At 47.9% G+C, this 12,649-nt stretch overlaps 1 protein-coding gene across 1 annotated transcript in view; it reads left to right on the forward strand.

Annotated features, from left to right (window-relative positions):
* The window catches only part of SDHAF2 (succinate dehydrogenase complex assembly factor 2), a 63,426-nt gene that overhangs the window by 27,869 nt on the left and 22,908 nt on the right, over positions 1–12,649 (forward strand). The window lies entirely within an intron of this gene.

Genomic DNA, 12,649 nt, shown 5'->3' on the forward strand with positions numbered 1-12,649 from the left:
ACTGAGAACATAGTCGATTAACATGTATTTTGTGTTATATGTATTATGTACTGTATTCTTAGAGTTAGCTAGAGAAAAGAAATAATATTAAGAAAATCAGGCCAGGCACAGCACCTCACACCTGTAATTAGCTTTGGGAGCCTAAGGCAGGAGTTGGAGACCAGTCTGGACAACATGAGACCCCAGCTCTACAAAAAAAAAATGTTAAAAATTAGCCAAGTGTGGAGGCACACCTTGTAGTCCCAGCTACTGGGGATGTGGGGCAGGAGGTTGAGGCTACAGTAAGCTGTGATCACACCAGTGCACTCCAGCTTGGGCAACAGAGTCAGACTCTGTCTCTTAAAAACATCATAAAGAAGAAAAAATACATTTACTATTCATTAAGTGGAAGTGGATCATCATAAAAGTCTTCATCTTTGTTGTCTTCACATTGAATGGGCTGAGGAGGTGGAGGAAGTGGATGGGTTGGTTTTATTGTCTCAGGGGTGACAGAGGTGGAAGGAAATCTGTGTATAAGCCAGCCACAGTAGTTCACCTCTGTAATCCCAGCACTTTGGGAGGCCGAGATGGAAGTTCAGGGCTGACAGAGGTGAAAGAAAATCTGTATATAGAGCCAGAGGCAGTGGCTCACACCTGTAGTCCGAGCACTTTGGGAGGCTGAGGTGAGAGGATTGCTTGAGTCCAGGAGTTCAAGATCAGCTTGGACAACATGGAGAGACCCTGTCTCTACAAAAAAATATTTTTTAAAAAATTAGCTAGCCATGGCCGGGTGCGGTGGCTCACAGCTGTAATCCCAGCACTTTGGGAGGCTGAGGTGGGCGGATCACCTGAGGTCAGAGTTTGAGACCATCCTGGCTAACATGGTGAAACCCTGTTTCTACTAAAAATACAAAAAATTAGCCAGGCATGGTGGCATGCACTTGTAATCTTAGCTACTCGGGAGGCTGAGGCATGAGAATTGCTTGAACTCAGGAGCCAGAGGTTGCAGTGAGCCAAGATCGCGCCATTGCACTCCAGCCTGGGCAATAAATAGATCAGACTCTGTCTAAAAAAAAAAGAAAAAAAAAAAAAAAAAAGGCCAGGCGCGGTGGCTCATGCCTGTAATCCCAGCACTTTGGGAGGCCAAGGTGGGCAGATCACGAGGTCAGGAGATCAAGACCATCCTGGCTAACACGGTGAAACCCTATCTTTACTAAAAAAAAAAAATACAAAAAATTAGCTGGGCGTGGTGGCGGGCGCCTGTAGTCCCAGCTACTCAGGAGGCTGAGGCAGGAGAATGGCATGAACCTGGGAGGCGGAGCTTGCAGTGAGCCAAGATCGCGCCACTGCATTCCAGCCTGGGCGACAGAATGAGACTCCATCTCAAAAAAAAAAGAGCTAGGCGTGGTGGCACGCACCTGTGGTCCCAGCTACTTGGGAAGCTGAGGTGAGCGAATTGCTTGAGCCCCATGGGTTGAGCCTGCAGTGAGCAATAATCACACCACTGCACGCCAGCCTGTGCAATAGAATGAGACCCTGTCTCTAAAAAAAAAACGAAAGAAAAGGAAAATTGGTATATAAGTGGACGCAAGCAGTCCAAACTTACTGTTCAAGAGTCACTTGTATTTCAATACGCTGGTCTGAACATGTCTTCCACTTCCTTAAAACCCTTCTATGGCTGCTCATTGCTCTTAAGAAAATGAAAATTCTTAACACGACCTACAGTGGCCCACTGCAACCTTGACTTCCCAGACTCAAGGGATCCTCCCACCTCAGCCTCCCAAGTAGGCTAATTTATTTGTTTTTTTATTTGTGGAGATAGAGGTCTCACTATGCTGCCCAGGCTGGTCTTGAACTCCTGGGCTCAACTGATCCTCCTACCCTGGCCTCCCAAAATGCTAGGCTTATAGGCCTGGGCTACCGCACCCGGCTTAACTTCTCCATTTTATTTATTTATTTATTTTATTTTATTTTATTTTATTTTTTTGAGATGGAGTCTGGCTCTGTCACCCAGGCTGGAGTGGAGTGGTGCAATCTCGGCTCACTGCAACCTCCGCCTCCCATGCTCAAGCGATTCTCGTGCCTCAGCCTCCCAAGTAGCTAGGACTACAGGTGCCCACCACCACGCCCAGCTAATTTTTTGTATTTTAGTAGAGACAGGGTTTCACCATGTTGCCTAGGGTGGTCTCACACTCCTGAGCTCAGGCGATCCACCTGCCTCGGCCTCCCAAAGTGCTGGGATTACAGATGTGAGCCACCACACCCGGCCTCCATTTTTTTTTTTTTCGAGATGGAGTCTTGCTCTGTTGCCCAGGCTGGGGTGCAGTGGCACAATCTCTGCTCACTGCAAACTCCGCCTCCCAGGTTCATGCCATTCTCCTGCCTCAGCCTCCCAAGTAGCTGGGACTACAGTCGCCTGCCACCACGCCTGGCTAATTTTTTGTATTTTTAGTAGAGATGGGGTTGCACCGTGTTAGCCAGGATAATCTCTATCTCCTGACCTCGTGATCCCCCCGCTTCAGCCTCCCAAAGTGCTGGGATTACGGACGTGAGCCACTGTGCCCGGCCCCAGCCTCCATTTTAAATCCATATGGTGGTTCTCCCATGGATGCTTATCTTCCCACCAGAATTTTAAGCCCCATGAAGACAAGGACTAGATCTTTTTTTTGTTCACTTTATATCCTGGTGCCTAGCACAACCCTTGGCATATAGAGGGTGCTCCTAATTATTTAAGAAACGAGTATGGTTCATGCCTGTAATCCCAGCACTTTGGGAAGCCAAGGCGGGCAGATTGCTTCAGGCCAGGGGTTCGAGACCAGCCTGGCCAACATGGTGAAACCCCATCTCTACTAAAAATACAAAAAGTTAGCCGGGCGTGGTGGTGTATGCCTGTAGTCCCAGCTACTTGGGAGGCTGAGGCAGGAGAATGGCTTGAACCCGGGAGGCAGAGGTTGCAGGGAGTCAAGATTGCACCACTACACTCCAGCCTGGGCAGGCAACAGAGTGAGGCTCCATCTCAAAAAAAAAAGTAAAAAAAAAATCAATTGATGGATCCATCTGATTTCGGAACTCAGAGTAAACCTTTCTAACAGTGACAGCTGTACGGGTGCAAGAATCAGAGGCCCCTTGGGCCTCCCGCTGTGATGAGAGATTTTTTTCCCTTCCCAATTTCAGTGTGCCTGAAGGATTAGTCCCAGCTTTCCAGGTGGCTGGATGCCCTGTGGCTGGGGAGAAGAGTTTTAATGAATTAGATCTGTCTCTCTTGTTGTGCAAAGTGGAGAGTTCTTGGTTCTCTGCCCAGGCCTCTGGAAGACCTGGGATGTTAAAAGAAGCAAATTCCCAAACCCAGGCGTGCTCCAGGAAATAGAAGCTGCATCACATATTCCTGGAGCCTGGGGCTCCAAGATCCATCCACCCCCACCGAGGGTGGGCATTACATTTCTCATGAGGACGATGTGCTGGAGAAGCAGAAATAGTTGGCCATCCTAAGTGACTGTGTGGGTGCTCAGTACTGGCTCTCTCTGCTTCCTTACCCCCCATTCAATCTGGTGGGACTCCTTTGACTCTCTCCCACTGCCTAGCCCCAGTGCACACACATATACTCACTGCTCCAGTTGTATTCTTCAAACTGTTTTCCCAGATGGGAATGTCCTCTGCCTTTCTCCCCTCAGTGCGAGGGAGGTGCCGCTTACTGAGGCCTCCAAACTACACTCTCCCTGGGTTCTCTCATTCATACTCAGAAACCTCCCTTCGGAGATTGTATCATCCCATTTCCTACATGAGGCTTGTCCAAGGTCACACCACTAGGAGGCAGCAGGGCTGAAATTTAAACCCAGGTTGCCCTAGAGATTGTGTTGTTCCCAACACCCTACTCATCCTCCCAGACTTAGCCTGTTCACTCATTACCTTCATGAGCACTACGGGATCTGTGACCATTTATTCTGATATTTAGCCTCTGTTCTTAAATAGAGCCCCTTTTTTATTTAAATGAATTACTTTTAAAAGGAAACTATATGACAACTGTAAATGAAAAAATCTCATCAATAGCGTCTCTTGCCAAAATTAAAACTCTAAAAACAAATACATTCAATGTTATTAAAGCTTTTTTTAACATTTTACTAGCCGGGCGCGGTGGCTCACGCCTGTAATCCCAGCACTTTGGGAGGCCGAGGCAGGCGGATCACGAGGTCAGGAGATCGAGACCATCCTGGCTAACACAGTGAAACCCTGTCTCTACTAAAAATACAAAAAATTAGCCGGGCGTGGTGGTGGGCGCCTGTAGTCCCAGCTACTTGGGAGGCTGAGGCAGGAAAATGGCTTGAACCCGGGAGGCAGAGCTTGCAGTGAGCCGAGATTGCGCCACTGCACTCCAGCCTGGGCGACAGAGCAAGACTCCGTCTCAAAAAAAAAAAAAAAAAAAACACTTTACTATAAAAAAATTCGAACATACAGCTGAAGTTGAAAGAGTATTACAGTGAGCACTGGTATAGCCTCCACCTAGATTCTACCTTTAACTTTTTTTTTTTTTTTTGAGACAGGGTCTCACTGTGTTGCCCAGGCTGGTGATCACAGCTCATTGTAGCCTCAACCTCCTGGGCTCAAGCGATCCTCCCATCTCAGCCACCCAAATAGCTGGGACTACAGGCATGCACCACCACACCCAGGGTTTTACCATGTTGCCCAGGCTGGTCTCGAACTCCTGGGCTCAACCATTCTGCCTATCTCTGCCTCTCAAAGTGCTGGGATTACAAGCATGAGCCACTGCATCAGCCTACCCTTAATTTTTTACTCTGCCGGGCTCTTCACCTATCAGTTTATCTTTCCATCCCTCTCTCCACCCATTAATTCATCTCCTTTTTGGTACATTTCAAAGCAAATGACAGACATCAGAGCACTCTTGCTAAAAGCTTCACAATGTATGTTATTAACTAGAATTCAATATTTAAAGTTTATTCTTTTGCTGTAAAATTTACATACAATGAAATTCACAAAAATCTTAAGTGTATGTTTGCTGAGTTTTGACAAAGGCTTACACCAGACTCTTATTGAAATGGAGAAATTGGGTCGGGCGCGGTGGCTCATGCCTGTAATTCCCAGCACTTTGGGAGGCTGAGGTGTGTGGATCATGAGGTCAGGAGATCGAGACTATCCTGGCTAACACGGTGAAAACCTGTCTCTACTAAAAATACAAAAAATTAGCCGAGCGTGGTGGCGGGCACCTGTAGTCCCAGCTACTCGGGAGGCTGAGGCAGGAGAATGGCGTGAACCTGGGAGGCGGAGCTTGCCGAGATCGCGCCACTGCACTCCAGCCTGGGCAACAGAGCGAGACTCCGTCTCCAAAAAAAAAAAAAAAAGGTAGAAATTGCCATCACCCCAGAACGTTCCCTCCTGCTCCATCCCACTGCCCCGTCACACCTCCCAGCTCTAGACAACTTTATCTCTGGTTTTGTCTACCCTAGATTATTTTTATCTGGAATTTCATATGGATGGAATCATACAGTTTGTGCTCTTTTGTGTGTGTCTGCTTTTACTCAGCGTAATTTTGTTTTGAGATGGGGTCTCACTATATTGCACAGGCTGGTCTTGAACTCCGGGCTTCAAGTAATCCTCCCGCCTCAGCCTCCTGAGTAGCTGGAATTGCACATGCGAGCCACCTCGCCCAACCGGCTTGATGTTTTTGAGGTGCAGCCATGTCAGTGCACACATTAATAACGTGTTGATTGTGGAGTTGTACTCCATTGTATGACTCTACCCCTATCTAATCTATCTATACTCCTACTGGTGGACACCTGGGCTGTTTCCAGGTTTCGGTTATTATGTTTGCTTATTTATTTTTTAGATGGCCTGACTCTGAGTACAGTGGTGCAATCATGGCTCAATGCAGCCTTGACCTCCTGGGCTCAAGGGATCCTCCCCGCTCAACCTTTCAAGTAACCAGGACTAGACTGGAGGTGTGTGCCACCATGCCTGGCTAATTTTTGTATTTTTTGTAGAGATGGGGGTGTATCCCTATGTTTCCCAGGCTGGTCTTTAGCTCCTAGGCTCAAGCGATCCTCCCACCTTGGCCTCCCAAAGTGTTGGGATTACAGGGGCGAGCTACCAAGGCTGGCCTAAGTTTTGGGTTGTTATGAATAAAGATATTACAAGCAACTCTTTTTTGTGAATTTATTATTTTTATTTTGAGTAAGTATGTCAGAGTAGAATTTCTGTCATGAGGTAGATATATGTCTAGTTTAAAAGAAACTGCCAAAGAAACGTCCAAAGGGGAGGTACCATTTTACACCCCCACTAGCTATGTGTGTTGCCCCACCACTTTGCCAACATTTGGTATTGTCAGTCTTTTAACTTTTAGCCATTCTGGTGGGTGTTTAGCAGTGCCACATTGTGATTTTAATGTGCATTTCCGTGATGATTAATCATGTTGATACTTTTTTGCGTTATTAATGTATCTTCTTTTGCAGAGTATCTGTTTGTCTTTTGCCATTTAAAAATTTGATTGTAGGGGCCGGGCACAGTGGTTCACCCCTGTAATCCCAGCACTTTGGGAGGCCGAGGCGGGCGGATCACGAGGTCAGGAGATCGAGACCATCCTGGCTAACACGGTGAAACCCAGTCTCTACTAAAAATACAAAAAAATTAGCCGGGCGGGGTGGCTGGCGCCTATAGTCCCAGCTACTCGGGAGGCGGAGGCGGGAGAATGGCGTGAACCTGCGAGGCGGAGCTTGCAGTGAGCTGAGATCGCGCCACTGCACTCCAGCATGGGCAACAGAGCGAGACTCTGTCTAAAAAAAAAAAAAAATTTGATTGCAGTCATTTTTTTTCCTTTTTTTGAGCCAGGGTCTTGCTCTGTTGTCCAGGCTAGAGTGCAGTGGTGCAATCACACAGCTCACTACAGCTTCAACTTCCTAGTCTCAAGTGATCCTCCCACCTCAGCCTCCCAAGTAGTAGGACCACAGGCATGTGCCAACACACCTGCCTCATTTTTTAATTTTTGTAGAAATGAGGTCTCCCTATATTGCCCAGGTTGGTCTCAAACTCCTGAGCTCAAGTGATCCTCCTGCTTTCGCCTCCCAAAGTGCCAAGATTACAGGCATGAGCCACTGTGCCCAGCCTGTTGTCATTATTTTTGTATTTTTCGTAGAGAAGGGGTGTATCAGTCTGTTCACATGTTGCTATAAATAACTACCCGAGACTGAGTTATTTATTTATTTATTTATTTAGGGACAGAGTTTTGCCCTTGTTGCCCTGGCTAGAGTGCAAAGGCGTGATCTCGGCTCACCGCAACCTCTGCCTTCCAGGTTCAAGCAATTCTCCTGCCTCAGTCTCCCAGGTAGCTGAGATTACAGGCATGCACCACCACGCCCATGTAATTTTTGTATTTTTAGTAAAGATGGGGTTTCTCCATGTTGGACAGGCTGGTTTCGAACTCCCGACCTCAGGTGATTGGCCTGCCTAGGCCTCCCAAAGTGTTGCGATTACAGGCGTGAGCCACCATGCCCAGCCTGAGACTGGGTAATTTATAAAGAAAAGAGGTTGCCGGGCGCGGTGGCTCACGCTTGTAATCCTAGCACTTTGGGTGGCCGAGGTGGGCAGATCACGAGGTCAGGAGATCGAGACCATGGTGAAACCCCGTCTCTACTAAAAATACAAAAAAATTAGCCAGGCGTAGTGGCAGGCGCCTGTAGTCCCAGCTACTCGGAGAGGCTGAGGCAGGAGAATGGCATGAACCCAGGAGGCAGAGCTTGCAGTGAACCGAGATTGCGCCACTGCACTCCAGCCTGGGTGACAGAGCGAGACTCCGTCTCAAAAAAAAAAAAAAAAAGAAAAGAGGTTTAGGCCGGGTGTGGTGACTCACACCTGTAATCCCAGCACTTTGGGAGGCCAAGGCAGGCGGATCACAAGGTCAAGAGATTGAGATCATCCTGGCTAACATGGTGAAACCTCATCTCTACTAAAAATACAAAAATTACCTGGGCGTGGTGGCACACACCTGTAGTCCCAGCTACTCGGGAGGCTGAGGGAAGATAATCACTTGAACCTGGGAGGTGGAGGTTTTAGTGAGTCAAGATCATGCCACTGCACTCCAGCCTGGTGACAGAGCGAGACTGTCTCAAAAAAAAAAAAAAAAAAAAAAAAAAAAAAGAAAAGAAAAGAGGTTTAATTGACTCACAGTTCTGCAAGCTGTACAGGAAGCATGGCTTGGGAGGCCTCAGGAAACTTACCATCAGGGCAGAAAGTGAAGGAGAAGCAGGCACGTCTTACATGGCCAGAGAAGGAGGAAGAGAGTGAAGGAGGAGGTGCTACATACTTTTAAACAACCAGATCTCATGAGAACTCACTATCACAAGAACAGCAAGGGGGAAATCCACCCCCATGATCCAATCACCTCCTCCAACTCTGGGGATTACAATTCAACAGGAGATTTGGGTGGGGACAGAAATTCAAACGATATCACCAGGTTTTGCCATGTTGTCCAGACTGGTCTCAAACTCCTAGAGCTCAAGCAGTCTGCCTGCCTCTGTCTCCCAAAGTGCTGGGATCACAGGTGCGAGCCACTGCATCCAGCTGTGGTCGTTCTGTATATATCTTACATACCAGTCCTTTGCACATGTGTTTGGAAATATTTCTACTCAGTCTGTGATTTGTCTTTCTCCTCTCCTCTCCCCTTTCCTTCTCCCCTTCCCTTCCCTCCCCTCCCCTTCCTTCCCTCTTCCCTTTCCTCTCTCCTCTTCTCACCCCTCTTCCCTTCCTTTCCCTTCCCTTCCCTCTTCCCTTCCCTCCCCTCTTCCCTTCCCTCCCCTCTTCCCTTCCTCCCCCTTCTCTTCCCTTCCCTTTTCCCTTCCCTCTTCCCTTCCCTTCCCTCTTCCCTTCCCCCCTGCCCTGCCCTGCCCTTCTTCCCTGCCCTGCTCTTCTTATAGGGTCTCACTATGTCACCTAGGCTGGAGTGCATTGGCATGGTCATAGCTCACTGAGCTACCAGCTCCTGGGCTCAAATGACCCTCCCACCTCCACCTCCCATGTAGTTGGGACCACAGGCAGAGTCTACCACAACTGGCTAATTAAAAACCTTTTTTTTTTTGTAGAGATATGGTCTCACTATGTGGCCCAGGCTGACCTTAAACTCCTGGGCTCAAGGGATCCTTCCTCCCTGAGCTCCCAAAGTGCTGGGATTACAGGCATGAGCCACTCCCTCAGCCCCATCATTTATTTATTTATTTTATTTTATTTTTATTTTTTGAGACGGTTTCACTCTGTCGCCCAGGCTAGAGTGCAGTGGCCTGATCTCGGCTCACTGCAACCTCTGCCTCCCACATTGAAGAGATTCTCTGGCCTCAGCCCCCGAGTAGCTGAGACCACAGATGCACGCCACCACGCCCAGCTAATTTTTTTTGTATTATTAGTAGAAACGGAGTTTCGCCATGTTGACCAGGCTGGTCTCGAACTCCTGATCTCTAGTGATCTGCCCACCTTGGCTGCCCAAAGTGCTGGGATTACAGGCGTGAGCCACCATGCCCAGCCCCCATCATTTAGTTTTAAAAACTCATTTTCCTATTGGATTGTTTGGCATCTCATCAAAAAACATATCTATAACCAGGCGTGGCGGCTCACACCTGTAATCCCAGCACTTTGGGAGGCCGAGGCAGATGGATCACGAGGTCAGGAGATCGAGACCATCCTGGCTAACATGGTGAAACCCTGTCTCTACTAAAAAATACAAAAAATTAGCCGGGCGTGGTGGCGGGCGCCTGTAGTCCCAGCTACTGGGGAGGCTGAGGCAGGAGAATAGCGTGAACCCAGGAGGCAGAGCTTGCAGTAAGCAGAGATCACCCCACTGCACTCCAACTTGGGCGAAAGGGCGAGACTCCGTCTCAAAAAATAAAATAAAATGTTTAGGCTGAGCAGAGTGGCTCACCCCTATAATCTCAGCACTTTGGGAGGCCAAGACAGGTGGATCATTTGAGCCCAGGAGTTCAAGATCAACCTGGGCAACATGGCAAAACCATGTCTCTACAAAAAATTTTAAAACTATATTAACTGGGTGTGGTGGCACATGCCTATAGTCCCAGCTTCTCCAGAGGCTGAAGTGGGAGGATCACTTGAGCCCAGGAGATCCAGACTGCAGAGAGCTGTGATTGCACCACTGCACTCCAGCCTGAGTGCCAGAGCAAGACCCTGTCTCACATAAATTTTTAAAATATAAAATATTTGGCTGGGTGCAATGGCTCACCCCTGTAATCCCCGCACTTTGAGAGGCCGAGGTGGATGGATCACTTGAGGTCCGGAGTTCAAAGACCAGCCTGGCCAACATGGCAAAACCCCATCTCTACTAAAAAATACAAAAATTAGGCGGGTGTGGTGGCATGCACCTGTAATCCAAGCTACTCGGGAGGCTGAAGCAGGGAGAATTGCTTGAACCCAGGAGGCGGAAGTTGCAGTGAGCCGAGATCACACCACTGCACACCAGCCTGGGTGACACAGCGAGACTCTGTCTCGTAAAAAAAAAATAATAAGTGAAAATAAAGTGTGAGTAAAAGTAGTGTGAGTTACAAAAATTCATGTTTAAAAATCAGTTCCTCACTGAGAAAAATGGAACTGATTGTGACTAGGCTGTAATAAAAGGATGCTCAGTTTGATGTCATTTATATTGAAAATGAAGACGAAATTCTTCATCAAAAGACAACTTTCTTTTTGAACTTTGATATTAACCAGGATTAAGAATGCCAAAGCTATATGCATGTGGGTGGAGAGAGCAAAAGATTTTAACTGCCTTCGCTGAGTATTTATCAGTTTGTCACATAAAAAATGGTTGTCAAGGCCGGGCATGGTGGCTCATGCCTATAATCCCAGCACTTTGGGAGGCCGAGGCGGGCAGATCACTTGAGGTCAGGAGTTTGAGACCAGCCTGGCCAACATGGTGAAACCTTGTCTCTACTAAAAATACAAAAATTAGCCGGGCGTGATGATGGGCATCTGTAATCCCAGCTACTCGGGAGGCTGAGTCAGGAGAATCGCTAGAACCCGGGAGGCGGAGGTTGCAGTGAGCAGAGATGGCACCACTGCACTCCAGCCTGGGCAACAGAGTGAGTGAGACCTCGTCTCAAAAAAAAAAAAAAGGTCGTCAATATGCAGAGGTAACACTTTGTTGCAGTGACGTGTGTAAGTTCAGGTCTCAAAAATCCACACCAGACATCCCTGCCACATCCATCGTCCATTGACAGTGCCTTGGGAGGTTCAGGGAACTGGGGTCACATGCTCTGTGTCCCAGTCAGTGTCAGGAAGACAGCCAAGACAATGCCTCCTTTAGCCAATAAATATCTTCCTTAGTCTTATCCTGAGAGTAATAATATGCACTTATTGTGTGTGAAGCATGCTTCTAATTTATCTCATTTCTCTCTCATAGTGAAGAGCAAAGACATTCTTATCAGCCCCACTTTAACTGAGAAACTGAGGTGCAGAAAAGTCATGCAGCTTGCCTAACGTGGCTCAGCTGGTTAGTCGGGGAGTCGGGGCTTGGAGCCAGGCAGCCTGGTTGCATGGCCAGCCTGCTTAACCCCTCTGCTGTATGGCCTTATCCTGAGAAAAGGGGTTTGGTGTGCTGGTTCCTTGAATTTAAAGCTATAACTTAAAATTTTTAAAGTTTAAAACAAGATTTTTTTTAAGAGAAAGAGTCTTACCCTGTCGCCCAGGCTGAAGTCATGTGGTGTGATCATGGTTCACTGCAGCCTCAACCTAGGCTCAAACAATCCTCCTACCTCAGCCTCCTGAGCAGTTGGGACCAGCAGGTCCAGCTAATTATTTTATCTTTTGTGGAGATGGGGTCTCTCTTTATTGACTAGGCTGGTCTCCATCTCCTGGGCCCAAGTGATCCTCCTGCCTCAGCCTCCCAAGTAGCAGGCACCACCACACCTGGCTAATTTTGCAGAGATGGGGTCTCACTATGTTGCCTGATACAGTTTGGCTATGTCCCCACCCAAATCTTGTCTTCAATTATAGCTTTCATAACATAATTCCTACGTGTCATGGGAGGGACCCAGTGGGAGGTAATTGAATCATGGGGGTGGGTCTTTCCTGTGCTGTTCTCATGGTATTGAATAAGTCTAAGGATATCTGATCATTTTATGAAGGGGAATTCCCCAAGCTCTCTTGCCTGCCACCATGTAAGACGTGACTTTGCTCCTCATTTGCCTTCAGCCATGATTTTGAGGCCTCCCCAGCCATGTGGAACTGTGAGTCAGTTAAACCTCTTTCCTTTATAAATTACACAGCCTTAGGTACGTCTTTATTAGCAGCATGCGAACAGACTAATACATTGGTATTAGTCTTGAACTCCTGGGCTCAAGTGATCCTCCCTCCTCACCCTCCCAAAGTGCTGGAATTACAGATGTGAGCCACCACATCCAGCCCAGAAATTTTCTCACGGTTCTGGAGGCCGGAAAGCCCAGGGTCAGGATGTCAGCAGGGTTTGCTTCCTAGTGAAGGACCTCCTTCTGGCTCGCAGCCTTCTGGCCATGTTCTCACATGGCGGGAAGAGAGGTCCAGTGTCTCCTCCTCTGAGGACATCAATTCTATTGGGTCAGGGCTCTGCCCTATGACCTCATTTAACTTTAATCGCCTCCTTAAAGGCCCCGTCTCCAATGATCGCATGGCGGGAGGGCTAGGGCTTCAACAT

This window comes from Nomascus leucogenys, chromosome 4 (assembly GCF_006542625.1).
Source record: "Nomascus leucogenys isolate Asia chromosome 4, Asia_NLE_v1, whole genome shotgun sequence".
NCBI classification, from domain to species: Eukaryota; Metazoa; Chordata; class Mammalia; order Primates; family Hylobatidae; genus Nomascus; species Nomascus leucogenys.